Genomic DNA, 27,058 nt, shown 5'->3' on the forward strand with positions numbered 1-27,058 from the left:
AGAGACCAGAGTTCAGAGCCCAGAGCCAGAGTATTTGGAGAGACCCTGGGCTCTGTGCTCTGGGATCTTGCTCTTAGACCAGAGCACAGAAAACAGAGCAAAGAGACCATAGCACAGAGCCCAGTGCACAGAACACAGTGCCCAGAGCCCGGGAGCATGGCACAGAGCCAGAGCCCAGAGCCCAGAGAACAGAGTACAGAGCACAGAGCACAGAGATCAGAGCCAGAGCCCAGAGCAGAGTGCAGAGAACAGAAGACAGAGTACAGAGTCAGAGCACTAATCCAGAGCCCAGAGTGCAGAGTGCAGAACACAGAGCAGAGAGCACAGTGCACAGGGTACAGAGCACAGAGCACAGAAAACAGAGTAGGAGCACAGAACCAGAGCCCAGAATGCAGAGTGCAGAGCACTGAGCACAGAGCAAAAAGCCAGGACATAGAGAAGGGAGATAGAGTTCAGGGCCCAGACCAACAGTATTGAGACAAAGCCTACAGCCAGAGCACAGAGCGCAGAGTACAGAGCACAGAGCACAGACTAAAGAGCACAGAGACCAGAGACCAGAGCAAAGAGCTGAGCCCAGAGCACATAGCACAGAGCACAGAATGCAGAGCACAGAGCCAGAGCACAGGATGCAGACTACAGAGCACAGAGCACAGACTAAAGAGCACAGAGAACAGAGCACAGAGCACAGAGCTGAGAGCCCAGACCCAGAGTACAGAGCCAGAGTACAGAGACAGAGCACTGAGCAGAGAGCATAATGACAAGATACAGAGCACAGAGCACAGATCCCAGAGCACAGAGCACAGAGCACAGTGACCACAGACCAAAGCACAAAACAAAGTGCACAGATCAGAGAAACCAGAGCTGAGAGCCCAGACTCAAGAGCCAAGAGCACAAAACACAGAGAACAGAGCCTAGATCCCAGAGCTCAGAGCAAGACCCAGAATACAGAGACAGAGGACAGAGCACAGAGCATAGTGATGAGGGTTAAGAGCACTCAGTGCAGAGCACAGAGCCAGAGTTCAGAGCCAGAGCCCAGAGCATAGACCCAGTGCTCTGGGGTCTTTTTTTTTTTTTTTTTTTTGTGGTACTGGGGATCGAACTCAGGGCCTTAGTGCTTGTGAGGCAAGCACTCTACCAGTTGAGCTATCTCCCCAGCCCTGGGGTCTTTGATTTGTGCACTGGACTCTGTGCACTGTGCTGTGTGCTGTGACCTTTGTGCTCTGTTCTCTGTGCTCTGCACTCTGCAATCTGGGCTCTGGCTCTGGGCTCTGTCTCTGTTCTTTGTGCTCTGTGCTCTGCGCTATGGGCTCTGAGTTCTGTGCTATGGTCTCTGGTCTCTGAACTCTGGATTTTGTGCTCTCTCTCTGAGTTCTGGGCTCTGGGCTCTGGGCTCTGCACTATGTGCTCTGGACTCTGGTTCTGTGCTCTCTACTCTGTGCTCTGAGCTCTGGGCACTGTATGCTGTGCTCTGCTTCTGGTCACTGTGTTCTGTGCTCTGGTTTCTGGGTTCTGTGCTCTGGGCTCTGTACTAAGCACTCTGTTCTCTGTGCTCTGTGCTCTGAGTTCTGTGTTCTGAGCTCTGTCCTCTGTACTCTGTGCTATGCACTCTGTTCTCTGGACTCTGGCTCTGGGCTCTGGTCACTCTTCTCTAAGCTCTGGGCACTGTGATCTGTGCTTTGGTCTCTGGTCACTGTGCTCTGTGCTTTTTGCTCTATCTGTGTTCTGGCTCTGTACTCAGTCTGGGCTCTCAGCTCTGTGCTTTGTGCTCTGGTCTCTGTGCTCTGGTCTCTGGTCTCTGTACTGTGTACTCTGTGCTCTGTGCTCTTTGCTCTTTACTCTGTGCTCTTGTTCTCTTGCTCTCTGCTCTCTGCTCTGGGCTGTGTGCTCTGGGTTCTTACTATAGGCTCTCTCTCAATACTCTGGGTCTGGGCTCTGAACTCTGTCTCTATTCTCTGGGTTCTGGCTCTGTGCTCTGTGCTCAGTGCTCTGCATTCTGTGCTCTGGACTCTGGCTCTGGAATCCTGCTCTGTATTCTGTACTCTGTGCTCTCTACTCTGTGCTCTGTGATCTGGGTTCTGAGCTCTGTGCTCTGGATCTGGGCACTGTCTCCGACTCTGGGTCTAGATTCTTTGCTCCATGCACTGTGCTCTGGCTCTGTGCTCTGGGCTCATTGCTATGCACTCTGTGCTCTGTGCCCTGGCTCTAGGCTCCTGCTCTGATACCAGAGCACAGAGACAACAGCACAGAGCACAGAACCCAGAGCCCAGAGACCAGAGCTCAGAGACAGAGCACAGAGCTGAGATACCAAAGGCCATAGTTAAGAGCCCACATCCCAGAGTCCAGAGCACAGAGCCCAGTGTCCCGACCCGCGGGACATCAACGCAGGACAGCAAACCTAAGAGAGAAGGAATGAAGGGACAAGAGACACAGGGAGTGACAGCAAGACAGGAATTCTGATCAAGCTGAAAATTTTTATTGTTCTCAAGGGTATTTATGCTGAGGGAATGAGGGGTATGATGAGACACAGGCTGGTTGGCTGTGTTTTTCTTTTGGGCTCCTGATAAGGTGCAAGTTCACGCTGGCAGGCCATAGGTAGAACTATCAGCCGGGAGTGGGGAGGGGGAGCGCTCGGGGAATCCGTCAGCCTTCAGCTGCAGGGTGTTTGTGCAGGGGAGGCAACTGCAAAATGCTCCCTGGGCTGCTGCTTATCATAAAGGTCAGAACATCCTCAGAATGAGAACTTCTTCTTGGTCCCTGACATTTCCCCCTTTCTTATATAAAATTATTGACAATATTCTGAGAGCCATATTTTAAAGGGGTGATAGAGGCTATGTGGCGAGGTGGGGGCGTGGCCTGCCCGAACAGGTACAGCGCTGGAGTGACAATCCCTCGGGAACTGCGCCTGTCTTAGGTTGTCTGTGACAGAGTAACATCCTTACCCGTCATTGGATAATGAGGCTCTAGCCCTCATTTCCTGTCTTAGGTTGGTATGAGCTCTCACGAATCTTACCCGTCATTGGCTGTCCAGTTCAGTTCACAGGGGTGATGGTCTTTTAAGATCACCATCACGATCCATCATCTCCAGTCGATGGTAATGAACCTGAATAGTTTTCGCCAGTATAGCCTCAATATGAGCTCTAAGAAAAGCCATGATCTTGTTGAGTATCAAAGGACCTATAGATATGATAAGCAGCAAGCAAAGGAGGGGACCTAGGAAGGGAAGGAGATAGGGAAGGAGTCCACTGAATCCAGTCCATAGTGGATTATCAGCCAGTGCTCGTCAGCGTTTTTCTAAGTCTTCCTGCAGCTGTTTGATCTTGTCCTTAACAATCCCTGACTTGTTGACATAGAAACAGCATTTTTCCTGCAAAGCCAAACAAATGCCTCCCTGTTCGGCAGTTAGAAGGTCTAAACCTCTCCTATTTTGTAGGGCCACTTCTGCTAAGGAATCCACCTGATCTTGAAGATCTTGTATGGTGCTTGAGAGTATCTGTACATCAGAAATCAATTGTCTGGATAATTTTGTATATTGAGTAAGAGAGACCCCCAAACCAGCAGTACCTGAGGCCACTGCTGTAGTTATTCCAAGTCCTGCAAGTAAAGGGATAAAGGTGACAGCACGTTTAACTCATCCTGCAATGTGATCAATTGTTGGTATAGGAACAGGCTCATCTCCTGGAATAATGTCTACATCTGGGAGCAAGGCGGCTAGGACACATAGTCCAGTCCAGTTGATAGGCAATTGAGTAAAAGCCTTATTACCTCCACAAACAAATACAGTGCCATTAGGGGGGCACAATGGTTGTGAAAAATTGAATGTCTCAAAGCAATCACTAAATGTTATAGTCCCTACATCTAAATCCCAGGTATTATTATAACCAGGTGAGAAAAAGCAAGTAGTATTGGAAAACATGAATGGTTGTACCAAAAATGATGGAGTTGGTAGACAATTTTTACTGGTGAAATTGGACCACGGTGTATTAGGATAGGTTATATTCTTAGCAATTTTTCTAGTAAGGGTAGCAGCTGAGTCATTTCTATAATCAATTGGAATAGCTAATGGAGCAGGATATCCTAGCTGCAAGCAAAGCCAACAATCTGCAGTCAAGGGAGAATTGGACCGATTAATCAAGGCGTAAGTGGCTTCAAGAATATCGTAAGTGACAGGGTCTATCTCAGAAGGTCTGTGTTTAGGTAGTGCTAATGGGTGATATAAGAGACTAGGATGCAGTTCCTCGTACATCCATTGAATTTTCTCATGGACTTGTTTGGCTCTATTAGAATCTTGGGGGCCTCCTCTGTCAGATACATGTAGGGGGGCCGTGGTAGACCAACAAACTGTTTGCCCTACTAAGTCTGCAGGACATGAGGCAACACTTAATTTTCCAGGGGTATTAGACCAATCCCCTCCAGTTGATCCTGGATGGGACCTTAATAAGGTGGTAGTAAAATAGATTTTACTCCCTGAGGAACAGGTTTGAGCTGAGGAATAACAAGAACTATGGAAGGAAGTGTGAAAGTTGTGCAAGAACAGGGTGTAGGTTTGCCATTAACTGGGGGAATAATTTGTGGTTTTGCGATACAATACCACTGAGTATGTGTCTCCCAAAATGCGATGTGATTGCCACAATCTATCTCTTGGCGTTGTTTTGGGAGATTACCAACGTATGATAGCTTGTGATCTGCCTCATCAGTACTCAATATAAATCCTCCCTCACACTTACATGGTTTGTTTCTGAGCTCCAGTAAATACTCACGAGCCTTAGCAGGGTCCTCAAATCCTGCATGGCTGTGGTAGAGCAGTGAACAGGCAGCCATTATCCAGAGAAGCAATGGTGTGCAGTCACAGGTTTGCCATTCAGGGGATTTTTTATATAGATTGTTGGCTGCATCTGTAAGAGAGGAAGATTCATCCTCAGGGGGAAGGTTTCCGTCCCTGGGTTGTGGTAAATCATTGACCTGTTTGACCAGGCATTCTGGTAACCATCTTGGGGCTGCTTGTTCTTGATCTAAAATGCAAGCTGAGCCTCGTCCCCAAATGAGGACGGGATCTGGGCCTTTCCATTTATTTGTTAAAGGATCGTGCCACATAACAGATGGGAGAGCAGAATTAGAAGAGGGATGCCAATGTCTGTCTGCGGCCAAATGTCCTTCATTGTCTAGGGTAAGAAAGTTAAGAGCAAATAATGCATGATTAAGGTGATCCCTGGGAGTGGTAAATGCAAGGGAAGAGGCCTTAAGGCGGGTAAGCCAGGGTTTTAAGGTGAGTTGTGCACGTTCCACAATGCCTTGACCTTGAGGGTTATATGGAATTCCAGTAGTATGAGAGATTTGAAGAGTGGCACAAAACTGTTTGAACTTGGTACTGGTATATGCAGGGCCATATCTGTCTTAATATGTGCTGGCTTTCCCATTATGGAAAAGGCTGAGACAAGATGAGAAAGGACATCCTTGGTAGCTTCTCCGGAATGCGGTGATGCAAAAATAAAGCCACTAAAGGTATCTATGGAAACATGTATGTACTTTGTTTTCCCAAATTCAGGAAAGTGAGTAACATCCATCTGCCAAATCTGATTGGGCAGTAATCCTCGAGGGTTAACACCCAGATGTTGAATAGGAAGGGAGACAACACAAGCAGGACATGCTTTTACAATTTCCCTTGCTTGTTGCCTGGTAATTTTACAAAGTAACCGAAGGCTCTGAGAATTTAAGTGGTGACGGTTATGTAAATCTGTGGCCTCTTGGATGGATCCAATAAGAACTGGGAAAAGGGAGTGAGTGGCTGCATCAGCCTGAGCATTACCCCATCATAGGGGACCGGGAAGATCAAAATGTGCTCTAATGTGTCCTAAGAAAAATGGATGTTTTCTAGCCTGAATTAGTTGTTGAAGCTGGTTAAACAAAAAGGCTGCATTGGAGGAAGCCTTAATGGCGGGTGAAATCTCCAACAGGGGCACAGAATGGGCAATGTAAGCACTGTCTGTATAAATATCAACAGGTTTATCAAAAAATGTCATAAAGACTTGTGTTATAGCACACAATTCTACAAGCTGTGCTGATGGATAAGCAGTATCAAAGGTGGTGGACTGATTATCAACAACAAAGGCTGCATGGCTGTTGCTGGAGCCATCTGTAAAAACAGTAAGGGCTTGTGGAATAGGAGCCTTCCGAGTAACCCGAGGAAAAATAAATGGATGTAATTGAGCAAAACGCAAAAGGGGATCATTGGGAAGGTGGTTATCAATTGTTCCCAAAAAGCCTGATAGGGCAATGCCCCATTCATCCCTTGTCTGTAGTAAAAATTGGTTCTGATCCTTAGTGTATGGAATCAGAATGCTATCAGGGTCTTTGCCAAAATGTTGTCGAGAAAGCAAGCGACCTTTAATAATGATAGAAGCTACCTGAGCAGGATAGACAGCAATAACTTTAGAGGATGTGGTGGGCAAATGAACCCAAAGCAAGGGGCAACCTTTATTTTTAAAATGTGGATCCCGCTGCCAGAATAGTCCCGTGGGTGTATGAGGGGTGTGTAATATAACCAAAACCAAAGGAAGGTTATAAGATATTTGTGTAACAAATTGTTGAGCAATGGCTTCTGTGACTTGAATTAATGCTTGCCGCGCCTCAGGAGTAAGCTCTCGAGGAGAAGAAGGGTCAGAATCTCCCCTTAAAATATCATTAAGAGGCAAAAACACATAGGTGGGTAGTTTTAAATATGGTCTTAGCCATTGGATATCCCCTAGTAATTTTTGGAAATCGTTAAGAGTGTGGAGATGGTCCACACGCAATTGTATATTAGGGATTTGAATTTGATTAGTTTGAAGTTTGAGGCCCAAGTAGGTGTAGGGGTCCTGTGTCTGAACCTTATCAGAGGCTATCTGAAGTCCCAAGGCAGTGAGGGCCTTATAGAGATCCAAATAACAATTGTTAAGATCATAGGTATTAGGTGCAGCGATTAACAAATCATCCATATAATGTAATATATAAACTTGTGGCCACCACTCTCTCACAGGGTCTACTGCTTGAGCAACATATTTTTGGCAAAGACTAGGGCTGTTAGCCATACCCTGGGGAAGGACCTTCCATTGAAATCTTTGCATAGGACCCTGAAAATTGATGCGGGGGAGGCTGAAAGCAAAATAGGGTCTGTCATCAGGATGTAAAGGAATAGTAAAAAAGCAATCTTTTAAGTCAATGACCATTTTATAATAGTCCCTAGGAATAGCTACCGGTGTAGGGATGCCTGGCTGTAGTGCCCCCATCGGGCGCATAACCTTATTGATAGCGCGCAAATCCTGTAAAAGGCGCCATTTGCCTGATTTCTTCTTAATAACAAAAATAGGAGTGTTCCAGGGTGAGGTTGAGGGTTCCACATGACCGGCTGTCAACTGTTCCTGTACTAACATGGAGGCAGTCTCTAATTTTTCTTGGGTAAGGGGCCACTGATCCACCCACACAGGAGTTTGAGTTTCCCAAATAATTTTGTCTGCATGGGGTACAGGAAGGTCAGGGACCGACACTAAAAATCCACATACCCAAGTCCAAATTTGTCTGTTTTTTGTATGGGCTGTACAGGCTCAACCTGTCCTTGTCCTAGCCTCCCAAGGCCTGTACCAGGGATAATAAAGCCCATACAAAGCATTTGATGAGTGACTAAAGAGTTGGGACAAGCAAGAATAACTTTCATTTGGCTTAGAATGTCTCATCCCCAAAGGTTGACAGGGAGATAAGGAACAATGAAGGGGGTAACAGTTCCTTTATTTCCTGTGTTATCTTTTGTGTCAGTCCAGTTGAGCACCCTGGAGCTAACTAAGGGGTTTTTTGATTGCCCTATTCCTTTAAGGTCAGTTAGTGATGAGGTGAGGGGCCATTCTGATGGCCAATATTTTTGAGAAATAACTGTGGCATCCGCACCAGTATCTAGGATCCCTTGGAATTTCTTTCCTTCAATAAATAAGGTAAGAGTGGGTCTTTTGTGGGAGATAGGTTGGACCCAATACACATCAGAGGAACCTAAAGAGGCCGTGTTTCGTGGTGAATTTTGGGCGGTGGGAGTATTTCCTGAATTGAGGGGAAGGAGTATTAATTGTGCAATTCTTGTTCCTGCAGGGATGGCCGATATTCTGTTAATAGCTGTGGCCAGTATTTTAATTTCTCCAGTGTAATCATTATCAATGATGCCAGGAAAGACCTGAACACCTTGTAAGGTGGAAGAAGCTCTCCCAAGAATAAGAGCACGCATATGAGGTGGAGGGGGGCCTACAACCCCAGTGGGTATTATTTGGGGTCCTTGCATAGAGTCTAATATTGTATCAGTGGAGGCACAGAAGTCCAATCCTGCGCTGCCTGGGGTAGCACATTGGAGGGAGGTGATTGTGGAGAAGGACAGGGGGCCTGGATTGGGTTGGGAGTCTGAGAGGGAACAAACCTTATTGCCCCTCGGTTTGCTCTGGGGGCAGTCGGGCCAGGGGCTGGCCCCGAGAGGAGTTTCCCGGGAAGTTAGAGGGAATAGGCTGTCCAAGGGCATTGATCTTGGATCTACATTCCTTGGTCCAGTGGCGACCTTTACCACATTTAAGGCAAAGGGTGAGCAGAGGTGGTTTAGCCCCTGTTTGAGGAGATATGGGTCCTTGACCCAGTCTCCCTGTTGGGCACTCTCGCGCAAAATGGCCAGGTTGTTTGCAAGTAAAGCAAGTACGTGGGCCAGGGTTGTGAAGGGCCTTGGTGAAGGCAGTGCCAATAGCGAGACCCATGTCATGGGTCGTTCCTACCCCAGCACACAGCCTAATGAAGTCAGAAAGGTCCCCTTTATCTTTATGGGGCCGAAGAACATCTTGACATATTGGGTTGGCATTTTCAAAGGCAAGATATTTTACAAAGGAGCTCTCGCTTTCACTTGGTCCAAGTGCTCCGCAGCTAGATTAAGCCGGGCAACAAAGTCACTGTAAGGCTCGTCAGGACCCTGATGAATTTTTGCTAGGGAGGTGGTGGCTGAGCCCTTTTGAGGGAGCCATCTCCAAGCGTGCAAACCAGCAGTTTGAACCTGTGCTAGGAGCCCAGTAGGGAAGCGCGCCTGTTTAGGGTTAGTATCAAATGGCGCATTACCCACTAGTTTCACATAGGTCCAGGACTTAGAGGAAGCCTTGGTTGAATTTTTTTGGGCAGTTTCCCAACAGTATTCCTTAAAGTCTGCGTTCCACAACAGGAAGTCACCTGCAATGAGGGTGGCTCGGGCCAAAAATTTCCAATCATTAGGGGTGAGCCATTGTGTACTATGGTTCTCTAGCAAGGCCAGTGTATAAGGTGCAGTGGGACCATACTGAGCACAAGCCTTTTTAAGTCTTTCAAGAAAACGTAGACTCAGCCTTTTATAAGAACCAAGGGCTCCACTCTGTCCAGAGGTGGGCTCCTCCTCATCCCCTGATTCCTGGTCCTCCTCTTGTTCTCCCTCTGGTTCTACCTCTTGTTCCTCCCCTGATTCCTTTTCCTGACCTCCTTCTAGACCCTCTGCTTTAGTCTGTGCAAGCTGATCTGCTTGACTGCGAGTGACTGGAAAGGCAAGAACAGGCTGACCACACGGCTTCACCTTACGAGTATTAAGGGGTTTGGGGCCAGTTTGTGTTAACTCCGTGCCCAAGGCCAGTGAGTGAAGTTCGGCATCAAGGGCTTTTAGTTCTTTTAAAAGTTGGATTTGTTCCCACCTATGTTGGAGAGACTCAAGTAAAGGGGTTAGATTAGGCAAGGGAAGTGGGGAAAAAATATCTGGGGGGGGGGCAGTAGGTCCCTGAAGGGCCGGAGCATGAAAGGCAGGGGGTGTATAAGAGGGAAGTAGATTTTTAAGAGGTGGCAGGTCTGGAGAATGGTGTTGAGCCGCTGCCTCCTCCAGGGTAGCCTCCTCCTCTGGGGTCACCTCATCATAGGGATTTAAAACTGGATAAATCTTAGGGGGATTTTTAGGGGACTCTTTTGGTAAGGTGGGGTCTGGGAGGGTCCCGGGGTCTGGGAGGGTCCCAGGATCCTGAGAAGGCTGAGTAGGGGGCATTTGAATACTAACCGAAGGGCATGCCAAGGGGGGGCAAGAGGTGGATTGCATTGCCTGCTCCCCAATTTTTACAAGTTTTAAAGTACCACTGTCAAAGGGTGAACTTTTAAGAATCTCATTAATTAAATTCCAATAAGAAAAGGCAGTGACAGGCACCTTTTGAGGACCAAAAGTCTCATAATAATCTTTGAGGCAGTCTCCTACTCTGAGCCACCTTTTACCATCAATTGACCCCTCGAGGGGAAACCAAGGACACGAATCCTCTATGTATGAAAAGAACAATTTTAAGTCTTTTTTCTTAACACACGCTCCCCGAGTCTTGAGGGCCTCCTTGAGACCCGACAGAAACAAATCATGTGACTAAACTGCTTGTCCCATGGTATGTCACTCACCTTGCACTGGCCTCACTCTCCTCCTGGATCTGACTCCCGGTTGCTTTTACCGAGGCGATCCCGAATCCCGCTTGGCCAAGTCTTCCCCAGAGGGCGGCGTTCGCTTCTCTGGCAAAGGTTCCAATCAACCACGTTGGGCGCCAACTGTCCCGACCCGCGGGACATCAACGCAGGACGACAAACCTAAGAGAGAAGGAATGAAGGGACAAGAGACACAGGGAGTGACAGCAAGACAGGAATTCTGATCAAGCTGAAAATTTTTATTGTTCTCAAGGGTATTTATGCTGAGGGAATGAGGGGTATGATGAGACACAGGATGGTTGGCTGTGTTTTTCTTTTGGGCTCTTGATAAGGTGCAAGTTCATGCCGGTGGGCCATAGGCAGAACTATCAGCCGGGAGTGGGAAGGGGGAGTGCTCGGGGAATCCATCAGCCTTCAGCTGCAGGGTGTTTGTGCAGGGCAGGCAACCGCAAAATGCTCCCTGGGCTGCTGCTTATCATAAAGGTCAGAATGTCCTCAGAATGAGAACTTCTTCTTGGTCCCTGACAGCCCAGTGCACAGAGCCCAGAGCATAGAACCAGAGTATAGAAAGGCCATGTCCCAGGATGACAGCACAGAGCACAGAGAACAGAACCAGAGCCCAAAGAGTGGAGTTCAGAACACAGAACAAAGAGCACAGAGCCAGGACCCAGAGACAGAGACAGAATTCAGAACCCAGGCCAAGATTATTGAGACAGAGCCTAGAGCCAGAGCACAGAGCACAGAGTGCTGAGCACAGAGCACAGAGTCACAGAAAAGAATGCAGAGCACAGAGCACAGAGTGCAGAGCACCCAGACCAGAGCACAGAGCACAAAGACCAAAGAACAGAACACAGAACCAGAGCCAGAATATAGAGACAGCATAGAGCACAGAGCACAGAGACCATAGCACAGAGCACAGAGCCCAGAGCACAAAGCACAGAGCACAGAGACCACAGCATGGAGCACAGAGACCAGAGTTTAGAGTCTAGAACCCAGAGCCCAGAGTGCAGAAATCAGTCACACAGAGCCCACATCCCAGAGCACAGAGTGCAGAGCCCAGTGCCCAGAGCCCAGAGCATAGATCCAGAGTACAGAGCTGGAACACAGAGCTCACATCCCAGACTCACAGCACAGAGCACAGAGAATAGAGACAGAGACCACAGCCAGATCCCAGAGCACAAAGTATAGAACACAGGACACAGAGCACAAAGCACAGAGTCAAAGACAGAGAACAAAGACAGAGTTCAGAGCCCAGACACAGAGTATTGAGACAGAGCCTAGAGCCAGAGCCATGATCACACACCCCAGAGCACAGAGCCCAGAGCCCAGAGCCACAGCACAGAGCATAGAGCACAGAGCACAGACCACAGACCACAGACCAGAGACCAGAGCACAGAGCACAGAGTACAGAACCAGAGCCAGAGTATAAAGACAGAACACACAGCACAGAGCACAGAGCACACAGACCAGAGCGCAGAGCACAGAGCAGAGAGCCCAGAGCCAGAGCCCAGAGCACAGAGCACAGAGCAAAGAGCCCAGAGAACAGAGCCCATTGCACAGAACACAGAGCACAAAGCCAGAACCCAGAGCACAGAGTGCAGAGAACAGAAGACAGAGCATAGAGCAAGAGCACTGATCCAGAACCCAGAGCACAGAGTGCAGAACACAGAGCACAGAGCACAGAGCCAGGACACAGAGAACAGAGACAGAGATCAGAGCCCACACCCAGAGAACTGAGACAGAGCCTAGAACCAGAGCCCAGAACACAGAGCAGAGACCAGAGCATGGAGCAGAGAGACCAGAGCAGAGAGCACAGGGCCCAGAGCCAGGAGCACAGAACACAGCGCAGAGTGCAGAGACCAGAGCCCAGAGCACAGGGCTCAGAGCCCAGAGCTCACAGCCAGAGCCAGAATACAGAGAGAGAGCACAGAGGACAGTCACCACAGTCCAGAGCACAGAGCACAGAGCACAGATTCACTGCTCAGAGCACAGAGCATAGAGCACAGAGCACAGAGCACAGAGACCAGAGCACAGAGCACAGGGCACAGGGCACAGAGACCAGAGCACAGAACACAGAGCCAGAGCCAGAGTACAGAGACAGAGCACACAGCACAAAGCACAGAGCACAGTGACAAGAGTGCAGAGCACATAGCAGAGAGCACAGAACCAGAGTCCAGAGCACAGAGTGCAGAGCACGTAGCCCAGTACACAGAGCACTGATCACAGTGACTAGAGCACAGAGCACAAAGCAGAGAGCACAGAGACAGAGCCCAGAGAACAGAGTCCAGTGCACAGAGCACAGAGCACAGAGTGCAGAGAATAGAGGACAAAGCACCGAGCAAGAGCATAGAAACAGGGCACAGAGAACAGAGACAGAGATCAGAGGCCAGAACAAGAGTATTGTGACAGAGCCTAGATCCAGAGCACAGAGCACAGAGCACAGAGTCACAGCAGAGAGCGCAGAGTATGGAGCACAGAGCACAGAATAAAAAGCACAGAGATCAAAGCACAAAGCACAGAGACCAGAGCCCAGAGCCCAGAGCACAGAGCCCAGAACACAAAGCCCAGAACACAAAGCCCAGAGCCCAGAGCTCAGAGCACAGAACAGAGTCCAGAGACCAAAGTACAGGTCACAGAGCACAGAGCACAGAGCACACAGCAAGAGTCTAGAGTCAGAGCCCAGAGCACAGAGCACAAGGCACAGAGAACAGAGAAGAAAAAACAGAGCAGAAAACACAGAGCAGGAGCCCAGAGCCAGAGCCCAGACACAGAGAGCAGATCACAGAGCACAGAGCACAAAACCAAAGCCTAGAACCCAGAGTACAAAGCACAGTGCACAGAGTAAAGAACACAGAGACCAGAGCACAGAGCACAAACCAGAGCACAGAGCACTGACCCGAGAAAACAGACCTGACAGCACCAACCCAGAGATCTGGGTTCTGGTTCTGTGCTCTGGACACTAGTCACTGTTCTTTGTGCTCTGTGCGCTGTATCTGTATTCTGGCTCTGGCTCTAAGCTCTGGCTCTGGGCTCTGTGCTCTGTGTTCTCTTCTCTTGGCTCTGGGCTCTGAGCTCTGGGCTCTGGTCTCTGTGCTCTGTGAACTGTACTTTGGTCTCTGGTCTCTGACCTCTGTACACTGTGCTGTGGTCTCTGTGCTCTGTGCTCTGTGCTCTGGGCTCTGTGCTCTGTTCTCTGTGCTGTGGTCTCTGTGCTCTGAGCTCTGGGCACTTTCCTCTGTCTCTGGGCTCTGTGTTGTTACCTCTGTGCTGTGCGCTGTTAGCTCTTGGCTCTGGTCTGTGTGTTTTCTCTCTCTACACTTGGTCTGGTCTCTGGGCTCTGCGTGCTGTGCTCCTTTCTCTGTGCTCTGAGCTCTGTGCTCTCTACTCTAGGCTCTGGGCTCTGTGTTCTGACTCTGTACTCTGGGTCTGTGCTCTGGCCTCTCGTCTCTTTGCTCTGGCTCTGTGCTCTGGGCTCTGGGCTCATTGATTAATGCTCTGGGCTCTGGGCTCTGGGCACTGTGCTCTCTGCTCTGGTCTGTAATCACTGTGCTCTGAGTTCTGTGCTCTGTCTCTGTACTCTGCCTCTGTACTCTGGGTCTGGGTTCTCTGCTGTGTGCTCTGTGCTCTGGTGTCTGGGAATTGTGCTCTGGGCTCAGGTCTCTGGTCACTGTACACTGTGCTTTGTACTCTGGACACTGTATTTTGTGTTCTGGGTTCTGCACTCTTGCCTCTGGCTCTGTGCTCTGTCCTTTCTGCTCTGGTCTGTGGTCACTGTGCTCTGTGCTCTGTGCTCTGTGTTCTGGGCTCTCAGCTCTATGCTCTGCACTTGGTCTGTGTGCTCTGTGCTCTGGTCTCTGTGCTCTGTGCTCTGTACTCTGCACTGTGTGCTCTGGCTCTGTGCTCTGTGCTCTCTGCTCTGGTCTGTGTGCTCTGGGCTCTGGGTCTAGGCTCTGTCTCAATACTTTGGGTCTGGGCTCTGAACTATGTCCCTGTTGTCTGGGTCCTGGCTCTGTGATCTGTGCTGTGCACTCTGGGCTCTGGGCTCTGGCTCTGGATTCCTACTCTGTTCTCTGTGCTCTGTGCTCAGGGCTCTGTGCTCTGTGCTCGTTGATCTTTGCTCTGTCCACTGGGCTGTGTGCTCTAGGCTGTGGCTCTAGGCTCTGTGTTAGTACTCTGTGTCTGGTCCCTGAACTCTGTCTCTTTTCTCTGGGTACTGGCTCTGTGCTCTGTGCTCTCTGCTGTGGCTTTGTGCCCTGCAATGTGTGCTTTGGATTCTGAGATCTGGGTTCTGGCTCTGGGCACTGTCTCTGCCTCTGGGTCTGGACTCTGTGCTCTGTGCACTGTGCTATGGCTCTGTTCTCTCTGCTCTTTGCTCTACACTCTGTGCTCTGAACTCTGGCTCTGGGCTCCTGCTCGGAACCAGAGCACAGAGTCACAGCACAGAGACCAGAACACAGAGCACGTAAAAAGAGCACAGAGCACACAGCACAGAGCAATAGCACAGTGCACAGAGCACAGAGCTCAGACCCAGAGTCAGAGACATTGTCCAGAATAAGAGCCCAGAGCACAGAGTGCAGAGCACAGTGCCAGAGCCCTGAGCACAGAGCACATAGCACAGAGCCAGACCACAGAGCACAGATTGCCTAGCACAGTGACCAGAGCCCAGAACACAGAGCTCAGAGCACACAGCACACAGAACAAGCATAGAGCCTCGTGCACAAATCAATGAACCCAGAGCCGAGAGTACAGAGCCTAGAGCCCAGAACACAGTGCCAGAGCACAGAGACCAGAGCACAGAGCACAGAGCCAGAGCACACAGCCCAATCCCAGAGCTCAGACCCAGAGTACAGAGACAAAACTCAGAGCCCAGACACTAGAGTATAGGGCACAGAGAACAGAGCACAGAGCACAGAGTCTAGTGCCCAGAGCAATTGCAGCAAGACAGAACACAGAGATCAGAGCCCAGACCTCAGAGCACAGAGCACAGAGAACAAAGCTCAGATAGAGAACACAGAACCCAGAATCCAGTGCAGAAATCAATGAGCCCATAGCACAGAGCACAGAGAACAGAGACCAGAGCAGAGACCAGAGCTCAGAGACAGAGCATAGCGCACAGAGCCCAGAGCCCAGGGCATGAATGAAGAAGCCCAGAGCACAGAGCACAGAGAACAGAGACCAGATCACAGAGACCAGAACTCAGAGACAGAGCACAGAGCACTGAGCTCAGAGCATAGGTCCAGAGTACAGAGACAGAAGACAGAGCCCACATCCCGAGCTCACAGCACAGAGCACAGAGAACAGAGAGAGAGCCCAGAGTACAGAGTGCAGAACACAGAGCACAGAGCTCAGAGCCAGAGCCCAGACACAGAGCACAGAGCACAGAGCACAGAGCCCAGGGCACAGAGCCCAGAGCCCAGAGGCCAGAGCCCAGGGAACAGAGCTCAGAGACAGAGCATACAGCACAGAACTCAGACACCAGAGACCATAGCAGAGAGCACAGACCCAGAGCCCAGAGCACAGATCACAGAGCTGAGCACAGATCACAGAGCACAGAACCAAACCCAGAGCAGAGAGTACAGAGCACAGAGCACAGAGTAAAGAGCCCAGAGACCAGAGCACAGAGCACAAACCACAGCACAGAGCACGGAATCAGAGCACAGAGCACACAGCATATTGCAAGATAACAGTGCAGAGAGCACAGAGCTCAGACCCAGAGTCAGAGACATTGCCCAGAGCAAGAGCCCTGAGCACAGAGCCCTGTTCCTGTCCCTGGGCTCTGTATCTGTGCTCTGGGCTCTCTCTCTATACTGTGGCTCTGGCTCTGACTCTTTGCTTGGTGTTCTGTATTCTGTGCTCTGGCCTCTGAGCTCTGTACTCTGTGTGCTGAGCTCTGAGCTCTGTGCTCTGTGCTCTGGTCTGGGATCACTGTGCTCTGTTCTCTGTGCTGTTTCTGTGCACTGGCTATGTGCTCAGGGCTCTGGCTTTCGGTACTTTCTCTGAATCTGGGTCTGGTCTCTGTGCTCTGTGCACTGTGCTCTGATTCTGTGCTCTGTGCTCTGAGTTCTGCACTCTGGGCTCTGGGCTCTGGCTCTGGGCTCCTTCTCTCTGTGTTCTGGCTTTGTGCTCTGTGCTCTGCACTCTGTGCTCTGGGCTTTCTCTCTATTCTCTGTGCTCTCTGCTGTGAACTCTGGGTTGTGGCCTCTGAGTTCTGTCTCTGAACTCTGGCTTTATGCTGTGACCTATGTGCTCTCTTTTCTGGTCTCTGATCTCTGTGCTCTGTACTCTGACTTGGCTCTGGCCTTGTACTATGTGCTCTGGACTCTCTGCTCTGGGCTCTGTGCTCTATTCTCTGGTCTCTGTGCACTGGTCTCTGAGTTCTGTACTCTGGGCTCTTGTCTCTGGGCTCTGCGGTCTGTGCCCTGGGCGCTCTGTTCTGGGTTCTGTGCTCAGTGCTCTGGCTATGTGCTCTGGGTGCTGTGCTCTGGGCTCTGTCTACGTACTCTGTGCTAGGTCTCCCTGCTCTGTGGTCTGCACTCTGTGCTCTGGTCTCTGGCTCTGGACTCTGGCTCTGTGCTCTGCACTCTGTGCTCTGTGCTCTGTGTTCTGTGCTCTGGCTATGTGCTCTGGGCTCTGGCTATGTTCTCTGGACACTGACCATGTGCTCTGTCCTCTGTACTCTTGGTCTGGGCTCTGGTCTCTGTCTCTGTAGTCTGGATCTGGGCTCTGTGCAAGGTGCTCTGTGCTCTTGGCTCTGTGCTCTGTGCTCTGTGCTCTGGCTCTGTGCTCTCTGTGCTGGGTTCTGTGCTCTGGCTGTGTCCTCTATGCTCTGTTCTCTGTGTTTTCTTCTCTGGCTCTGTGCTCTGCATTATGAGTCTGGGTTCTGGCTATAGGCTCTGGTTCTTTGCTCAATCACTGTGCTCTATGCTCTGGTCTCTGTGATTTGCACTCTGTGCTCAGGCTCTGTGCTCTGGCTGTGTTCTCTGTGCTCTGTGCTCTGGCTCTGTGCTTTGGACTGTGATTCTTGGATCTGTGCTCTGATCTCTGTGATGATGATCTGCTCTGTACTCTCTGCTCTGGGCTCTGACTCTGGGCTCTGTCTCTGTAATCTGGCTTTGTCTTTGAGCTCTGGGCTCTGGGCTCTGTGTTGTATCTTTGTATTGTGGGTCTCGGCTCTGGGCTCTGAGCATCATGCTCTGGTCTCTTTGCTCTGGCTCTGTCCTCTGCTCTGTGATCTGCACTCTGTGCTCTGCACTGTGAGTTTTGTGCTCTGGCTGTGGGCTCTGGCAGTGTCTGCTGTGCTCTGTGCTCTATTCTCTGGGCTGGGTGCTCTGTGCTCTACACTATGAGCTCTGGGCTCTGACTCTGGGTTCTGGCTCTGTGTTCTGGCTCTGTCTCTGAGCTCTGGGCTCTAAGTTCTTCACGCTATGTCTGTACTCTGTTCTGTGCTCTGTGTTCTGCACTATGCACTCTGTAATATGTCTCTAGACTCTGAACTCTGGACTTTGTGCTCTCTGCTTAGGGTTCTGGACTCGGGCTCTGTGTTCTGTCTCTATACTCTGGGTCTGGGCTCTCGGCTCTATACTCTGTGCTCAGTTATCTTTGCTATGAGCTCTAGGATCTGGTGTCTGTGCTCTGGTCTCTATGCTCTGTGCTCTGTGCTCTGTTCTCTGGGCTCTGGGCACTTTGCTCTGTACTCTGGTCTTTGTTCTCTGTGCTCTGGCTCTGTGCTTTGAGCTCTCTGTTCTGGGCTGTGTGCTCTGGGCTTTGGCTGTAGGCTTTGTATCAATACTCTGGGTCTGGACTCTGAACTCTGTCTTTGTTCTCTGGGTCCTGACTCTGTGCTCTGTGCTGTGTGTACTGCACTCTGTGCTTGGGCTCTGGCTCTGGGCTCTTTGCTATGGGCTCTGTGTTCTGTAATCTGTGATCTGCACTCAGTGCACTGGGCTTTGTGCTTCGGGCCCTTGGTTCTGTGCTCTGTGCTATGATCTCAGGCTCTGGGCTCTGTGTTCTGTGCTATGGACCCTGGTCTCTGAGCTCTGTGTTCTGTGAAATGTCTCTGAACTCTGTTCTCTGTGCTCTGTGCTCTGTGCTATGGGCTCTGTTCTGTGTTATTTGCACTCAGTGCTCTTTGCTATGGGCTATGTGCTCTGGGCGGTGCATGTGGTGTTCTGTGATTGGTACTCTGTGGTCTGGGCTCTGGCTCTATGATCTGCACACTCTGCTTTGGACTATGGGTAATGTCCTCTGTGCTCTGAGCTCTGTGCTGTGTTCTCTGTGCTCTGTGCTCTGGGCTCTGGGCTCAGAGCAGAAGCCCAGAGCCAGAGCCCAGAGCACAGTGCCCAGAACCCTGAGCAAGGAGCACAGAGATAGAGCACAGAGCCCAGACCCAGAGTCAGAGACAGTGCCCAGAGCAAGAGCCCAGAATGCAGAGCACAGAGCACAGAGCACATTGAACAAAAACCAGAGCACAGAGCACAGGACCCAAAGCACAGAGTACAGAGTGCACAGCACACAGCACAGAGAATAGCTCAGTGCACATATCATAGGCCCAGAGTCAACAGTACAGAGCCCAGAGGCCAGAGCTGAGAGAGAGAGCACAGAGCACACAGCACAGACCAGAGAGACCAGAGTACATAGCACATAGCTTAGAGCATAGATCCAGAATACAGAGACAGAAGGCAGAGCCCAAATCCCAGAGCTTACAGCACAGAGCACAGAGAACATATAGAGAGCCCAGAGCCCAGAGTGCAGAGCACAGAGCACAGAGCCAGATCACAGAACACAGAGCACAGAGCTCAGAGCACAGAGATCATAGCACAGAGCACAGAGCCCAGAATTCAGAGCACAGCGTCCGGGAACCCAGCACAGAGCACAGAGCACAGAGACCACAGCACAGATCCCAGAGGCCAGAGTCCAGAGCCCAGAGAACAGAATGCAGAGACTGAGCACACAGCACTGAGCTCAGAGACATGAGACCATAGCAGAGAGCACAGAGCCCAGAGCCCAGAAACCAGAGCACAGAGCACAGAGCCCAGAGCACACAGTACAGAGCACAGAGCTGCCGCCCAGAGCCAGAGGCCAGAATGCAGTGTGCAGAGCACAGAACACATTGACCAGAGGCCAGAACACAGAGCACAGAGCATAGAGCCCAGAGCCCAGAGCACAGAGCCAGAACACAGAGTGCAGAGCACAGAGCACAGAACCCAGGGAACAGAGCCAAGATCACAGAGCACAGAGCGCATTGATCAGAGACCAGAGAACAGAGCACAGAGCACAGAGCACAGAGAAGAGTGTAGAGTACAATGACCAGAGCCCAGAGCACAAAGCACAGAGCACCCAGCACACAGCACAGACCACAGAGCACAGTGCACAAATCCACGAGCTCAGAGCCAAGAGTACAGAGCCCAGAGACCAGAGCTCAGAGCCAGAGCACAGAGACCAAAGCACAGAATACAGACCTAGAGCACACAGCGAAATCCCAGAGCACAGACACAGCGTACAGAGACAGAACACAGCGCCCAGAGCCTAGAGTACAGAGCACAGAGCCCAGAGCCCAGAGCCCAGAGCCCAGAAGACTGAGACAAGAGCACAGAGTACAGAGCCAGAGAAACAGCCAGATCTCAGAGCACAGAACCAGAGAACAGAGACAGAACACAAAGCCAGAATCTAGAGTACAGAGCACAGAGCACAGACCACAGAGACCAGAGCACAGAGCACAGAGCCCAGTGCCCAGAGCAATTATAGATAGACAAAACACTGAGACCAGAGCCCAGAACTCACGTCACAGAGCACAGAGCACAGAACACAGAGCCCAGAGTACACAGCACAGACCATAGAGACCAGAGCACAGAGGACATGGCTCAGAGCATAGATCCAGAGTATAAAGACAGAATACAGAGCCCACATACCAGAGCTCACAGCACAGAGCACAGAGCCCAGAGCCAGAGCCCAGGGTGCAGAGTGCCTAGCACAGAGCACAGAGTCAGAGCACAGAATACAGAATGCAGAGCCAGAGTCCAGACAAAAAGCACAGAGCACAGAGCCAGAGCCCAGAGTCAAGAGCACAGAGAGCAGAGCTCAGAGACAGAGCACACAGCACAGAGCTCAGAGACCAGATACCATAGCAAAGAGCACAGAGCCAGGAACCCAGACCACAGAGCACAGAACATAGAGCATAAAGCCAGAGTCCAGAGCACAAAGCAGAGAGCACAGAGACCACACCACAGAGCCCAGAGCACAGAGATCATAGTTCCGAGTCCAAAGCCCAGAGCCCAGAGCTCAGAAACCAGTGACCATAGCACTAGCCGACATCCCAGAGCACAGAACACAGAGCACAGAGCCCAGTGCACAGAGTCCAGAGCATAGATCCAGAGTATAGAGACAGAACTCAGAACCCACATCCCAGAGCTCACAGCAGAGAGCACAGAGAACAGAGAGACAGCCGATAGCCAGAGCCCAATGCATAGGTAGAGCACAGAGCACAGAGTCAGAGCACAGTGCACAGAGCACAGAGAACAGACCCAGAGCCAGAGAAAGTGCCCAAAGCCAGAAACCTGGGTACAGAGTCCAGAGCACAGAAAAAGCACAGAGAACAGAGCACAGTGACCACAGACCAGAGAACAAAGCATACAGCTCAGAGCTCAGAGCACAGAGCACAGAGCCAGAGCACAGAGATCAGAGCATAGAGCACAGAACCAGAGCACACAGCAGATCCCAGAGCACAGAGACAGAACACAGAGCCCAGAGCCTATAGTACAGAGCACAGAACACAGAGAACAGAGCAGAGAGCAAAGAGCCCAGTGCCCAGAGCAATAATAGAGAGACAGAACACAGAGCCCAGAGCCCAGAGGTCAGATCACAGAGCAGAGACCACAGCACAGACCCCAGAGCACAGAGCACAGAACCCAGAGACCAGAGCTCAGAGACCAGAGCTCAGAGTTCAGATACCACAGACCATAGCATAGAGCACAGAGATCTGAGCACAGAGCTCAGATACCACAAAACATAGCATAGAGCACAGAGACCAAAACACAGAGCAAAGAGCCCAGTGCCCAGAGCAATTGTAGAGAAACAGAACACAGAAAAAAGAGCCCTGAGCACACAGCACAGAGCACAGAGCCCAGTGCACAAATAAATGAGCCCAGAGCTGAGAGTACAGAGCCCAGAGCCCAGAGCACCGAGTCAGAGCCCAAAGACCAGACCTCAGAGACCAAGCACAGAGCACAGAGCCCAGTGCGCAAATCAATGAGCCTAGAGCACAGAGTCCAGAGCACAGAGACCAGAGCTCAGAGACAGAGCACAGAGACCACAGACCATAGCACAGAGCACAGAACCCAGAGCCCAGAGAACACAGCACAGAACATAGAGACCAGAGCACAGAGCACATATCTCAGAGCAGAGATCCAGAGTACAGAGACAGAAGACAGAACCCACATGCCAGAGCTCACAGCAGAGAGCACCGAGCACAAAGAGAGAACCCAGAGCACAGAGTGAAGAGCACAGAGCACAGAGTCAGAGCACCACAGAGCAGAGAGCCAGTGCCCAGACACAGAGCACAGAGCACGGAGCCAGAACCCAGAGCCAAGAGCACAGAGCACAGAGCACCGAGCCAGGATGCAGAGAACAGAGACAGAGTTCAGACCCCAGACCCAGAATATTGTGAGAAAGGGTAGAGCCAGAGCACAGAGCACAGAGCACAGATACCAGACCCAGAGTCAGAGACAGTGCCCAGAGCAAGAGCCCAAAGCACAAAGTCCAGTGCACAAATCAATTACCCCAGAGCTGAGAGGACAGAGTCCAGAGCACAGAGCACAGAGTCAGAGCACAGTGCACAGAGGACAGAACCCAGAGCCAGAGCACATGGCCAGATCCGAAAGCACAAGCCAGGGCATAGAGCCAGAGCACTGTGCTCTGGGTCTACCCTTTCTCGCCCTGGGCTCTAGATCTGTGCTCTGTTCTCTGTGCTCTGGACTATGGTCACTGTGTTCTATATGCTCTGGGCTCTGTCTCTGTACTCTGACTCTGGCTCTGAGCTCTGTTCTCTGGGTTCTGTGTTCTGTCTCTATATTCTGGCTCTGACTATGTGCTTGGTGCTCTGTGCTCTGGTCTCTGTGTTCTGGCTGTGTCTTCTACTGTGATCTGCACTCAGTGCTCTGCACTGTGAGTTTTGTGCTCTGGCTCTTGTCTCTGCGCTGTGTGCTCAGTCTCTGTGCTCTGGCAGTGTCCTCTGTGCTCTGTGCTCTGGGCTCTGGGCGGGTGATCTGTGCTCTACAATATGTGGTCTGTGCTCTGTCTCTGGCTGTGTCCTCTGTGCTCTGTGATCTGTGCTCTGTGCTCTGCATTGTGATATTTGTGCTCTGGCTCTGTGCTCTGGCTCTGTGCTCTGACTGTGGGCTCTGGCTGTTTGCTCTGACTCTGGCTCTGGCTCTGAGCTCTGGGCTCTGGGCTCTGTTCTCTATGCTCCCTGCTCAGGGGTCTGAGTTCTGGGCTCTGTGTTCTGTCTCTGTACTCTGTGTCTGGGCTCTGGGCTCTATGCTCTGTGCTCTGTGCTCTGTGCTATAAACTCTGGTCTCTGGTCTCTGTGCTCTGTGCTCTGAGCTCTGGGTTCTGGTCTCTGTGCTCTGTTCAATGTGCTCTGTGTTCTGGGATCTGTGCTATTTGCTCTTTTCTCTGTTTGCTGTGCTCTGCACTCTGTGCACTGGGCTCTGGATCTATGCTTTGTGCGCTGTTCTCTGGGCTCTGAGCACTGTGTTCTGTGCTCTGGTGTTTGGTCTCTGTGCTCTGTCTCTGTTCTTTGTGCTCATTTCTCTGGGCTGTTTACTCTGGGCTTTGGCTCTAGGCTCTGTCTCAATACTCTGGGTCTGGGCTCTTAAATCTGTCTTTGTTCTCTGTGTACTGACTCTGTGCTCCGTGCTCTGTGTACTGCACTCTGCACTCTGGGCTCTGGTTCTGTTCTCTGTGCTCTCTCCTGTGATCCTGGGATACAGGCTCTGTGTTCTCTCTCTGGACTCTGGATCAATGCTCTGTCCTCTGTGCACTGTCCTCTGTGCTATGGTCTCTGGTCTCTGAGCTCTGGGCTCTGTGCACTGTCTCTGAGCTCTGCTCTCTGGGCACTGTCCTCTGTACTCTAAGCTGTGTGTTGTGTTCTCTGTGCTCTCTGCTCTGTGCTCTGACCTCAGAGCAAAAGTCCAGTGCCAGAGCACAGAGCACAGAGCACAGAGACAGACCCAGAGTCAGACACTGTGCCCAGAGCAAGAGACCAGAGCCCAGAGCCCAGAGCCCAGAGTACAGAGCTCAGAGAAAGAGCACACCTCACAGAGCACAGAGACCAGAGACCATAGCACAGAGTACAGAGCCCATAGCACAAAGCAGAGAGCATAGAGCCAGAGCCACAAACCAGAGCAGAGAGACCAGAGCACCAAGCACAGAGCCAGAGCCAAGAGCACAGAGACCACAGCACAAAGAGCCCAGTGCCCAGAGCAATTGTAGAGAGACAAAACAGAGACCAGATCCCAGAGCTCAGAGCACAGAGCACAGAGACCATAATACAGAGCCCAGAGCACAGTTCACAGAGCACAGAGCCTAGACCCAGAATCAGACACAGTGCCCAGAGCAAGAGGCCAGAGCACAGAGCACAGAGCCCAGAGTACAGAGCTCAGAGAAAGAGCACACTTCACAGAGCACAGAGACCAGAGACCATAGCAGAGAATACAGAGCCTGTAGCATGGAGCAGAGAGCACAGAGCCAGAGCCACAACCCAAAGCAGGGAGACCAGAGCACTGAGCACAGAGTCAGAACCCAGAGCACAGAGACAGAGCACACAGTCTGATCCCATAGCTCAGACGCAGAGTACAGAGAGAGAACACAGAGCCCAGGGACTAGAGAACAGAGAACAGAGCACAAAGCACAGAGACCAGAGCACAAAGCAGAGAGCCCAGTGCCCAGAGCAAATGTAGAGAGACAGAACACAGAGACCAGAGCCCAGAGCTCAGAGCACAGAGCACAGAGACCAAGGCACAGAGCCCACAGTCCAGAGCACAGAGCCCAGAGACCAGAGCTCAGAGACAGAGCACAGAGCCCAGATCCCAGACCACAGAGCACAGAGCCAAGATCCCAGAAGATCCTAGAACAAAGAGCCCAGAGCCCAGTGCCCAGAGCCCAGAGCCAAGAGCACAGAGAACAGAGCTCAGACACAGAGCACAGAGCGAAGAGCCCATAGCCCAGACCCAGAGCTCCATGCCCTGGCCCTGTGCTCTGGATCGGTGCTCTGTCCTCTGTGCTCTGGCCTCTGGTCACGGCTCTGAGCTCTGGGCTCTGGGCTCTGTCTCTGTACTCTGGCTCTGCTCTGATTTCTGGGTTCTGGGCTCTGTGTTCTGTGCAGTGTGTTCTGTGCTTTGGCCTCTGGACTCTGTGCTCTGTGCTCTGAACTCTGAGCTCTGTGCTCTGTGCTCTGGTCTGTGGTCACTGTTCTCTGTTCTCTGTTCTGTTTCTGTGTTCTGAGCTCTGTGCTCACAGCTCTGGCTTTGGGCACTTTCTCTGACTTTGGGTCTTACCTCTCTGCTCTGTGTACTGTGCTCTGAATCTCTGCTCTGTGCTCTGTTTTCTACACTCCACACACTGGGTTCTGGCTCTGGGCTCTCTCTTTGTTCTCTGTGATCTCTGCTTTGAGCTATGAGATGCGGGCCCTGAGTTCTTCTCTGTACACTGATTCTATGCTCTCATCTATGTGCTCTCTGCTGTGGTCTCAGTGCTCTGTGGTGTGGTCTCTGTGCTCTGTATTCTGTGCTCTCTCTGAGCTCTGGCATCTGGGCTCTGTACTCTGGCTCTGTGCTCTCTGCTCTGCACTGTGAGATTTGTGCTCTGACTCTGGGCTTTGTGCTCTGTGCTCATTCTCTATACTCTGGACGTGTCCTCTGCACTCTGTGCTCTTTGCTCCGTGCTGTGTGCTCTGTGCTGTACCCTATGTACTCTGTGCTCTGGATCTGTGCTCTGGCTCTGTGTTCTGTCTCTGGGCTCTGGTTCAGTGCTTTGGCTCTGGTTTCTGGCTCTTTGTTTTGTACTCTGTGTTCTATCTCTGTACTCTGCTCTGGGCTCTGGGCTTTGTGTTCTGTGTTATGTCTGTATTCTAGATCTGAGATCTATGTTTTATCCTCTGTGCTCTCTTCTCTGTGCTCTGATCTCTGGGCACTGTTCTCTGTGCTCTGGGCCTTGGCTCTGGGATGTGGCCTTGTGCTCTGTGCTCTGGACTCTCTCCATTGGGCTCTGGGCTCTGTGCTGTGTGCTGCGGTCTCTGTGCTCTGGTCTCTGCACTCTGTACTCTGGGCTATAGTCTCTGTGCTCTGTGCTCTGTGCTCTGTCCTCTGGGATCAGTGCTCTTGTGCACTTGCTCTGTCCTCTGAGCACTGTACTCTGTGGTCTGCACTCTGTGCTCTGGGCTCTGGCTTTGGGCTCTGGCTATGTTCTCTGTGCTCTGTACTCTAGTCTGGACTCTGGTCTCTGTCTCTGTAGTCTTGGTCTGGGCTCTGTGCTCTTTGCTCTGTGCTCTGTGCTCTGGCTCTGTGCTCTCTGCTCTGGTTTCCATGCTCTGGCTGGGTCCTCTATGCTCTGTGCTCTGCGTTCTCCGCTCTTGCTCTGTACTCTGCACTGTGTGTCAGGTTACCGGCTCTGATCTCTGTTTCTCTGCATAATTGCCATGCTCTGTGCTCGGGCCTCTGTGCTCTGCACTTTATGCTCAGGCTCTGTGCTCTGGGTGAGTCCTCTGTGCTCTGTGCTCTGGCTCTGTGCTCTGGTCTGTGAGTCTGCAATCTGTGCTCTGGCTCTGTGCTCTGGTCTGTGAGTCTGCAATCTGTGCTCTGGTTCTGTGGTCTGTGCTCTGTTCCATGATCTCTGTGACCTGGCTTTCTTCTATGTGCTCTGTGCTCTGGGCTCTGGTTGTGTGCTCTGTCTCTGTACTCTGGCTTTGTCTCTGAACTCTGTTCTCTGGTCTGTATTCTATCTCTGTACTCTCTTCTACACTCTGTGCTCTGCACTATGTGCTTCATGCTCTTGCCTTGGGCTCTGTATCTGTACTCTGGCTGTGGGCTTTGTGCTCTCTGCTCTGGGCTGTGTGCTCTGAGCTTTGGCTTTAGGCTCTGTCTCAATACTCTGGGTCTGGGATCTTAACTCTGTCTTTGTTCTCTGGATACTGACTCTGTGCTCCATGCTTTGTGTTCTGCACTCTGTGCTTTGGGCTCTGCCTCTGGACTCTGGTTCTGTGCTCTGGCTCTGTGCTCTGACTCTGTGCTCTGTTCTCTGTGCTCGAGCTCTGTGCTGTGGGTTCTGTGCTCTGTGCTCTGGGCTCTGGGCACTGGTTCTGTGTTCTGTGATCTCTGCTCAGTGCTCTGATCTCTGTGACCTGGCTCTCTGCTCTGTGCTCCATGCTTTGTGTTCTGCACTCTGTGCTTTGGGCTCTGCCTCTGGACTCTCGTTCTGGACTCTGGCTCTGCGCTCTCTCTCTGTGCTCTGGTCTCTATGCTCTGGCTCTGTGCTCTGTACTCTGTGTTGTGGCACTGGGCTCAGGCCTTGCACTCTCTGCTCTGGATGCTCTGCTCTGAGTTCTGGGCAT

The sequence above is a fragment of the Sciurus carolinensis genome (genome assembly GCF_902686445.1).
Source record: "Sciurus carolinensis chromosome 14 unlocalized genomic scaffold, mSciCar1.2 SUPER_4_x, whole genome shotgun sequence".
NCBI classification, from domain to species: Eukaryota; Metazoa; Chordata; class Mammalia; order Rodentia; family Sciuridae; genus Sciurus; species Sciurus carolinensis.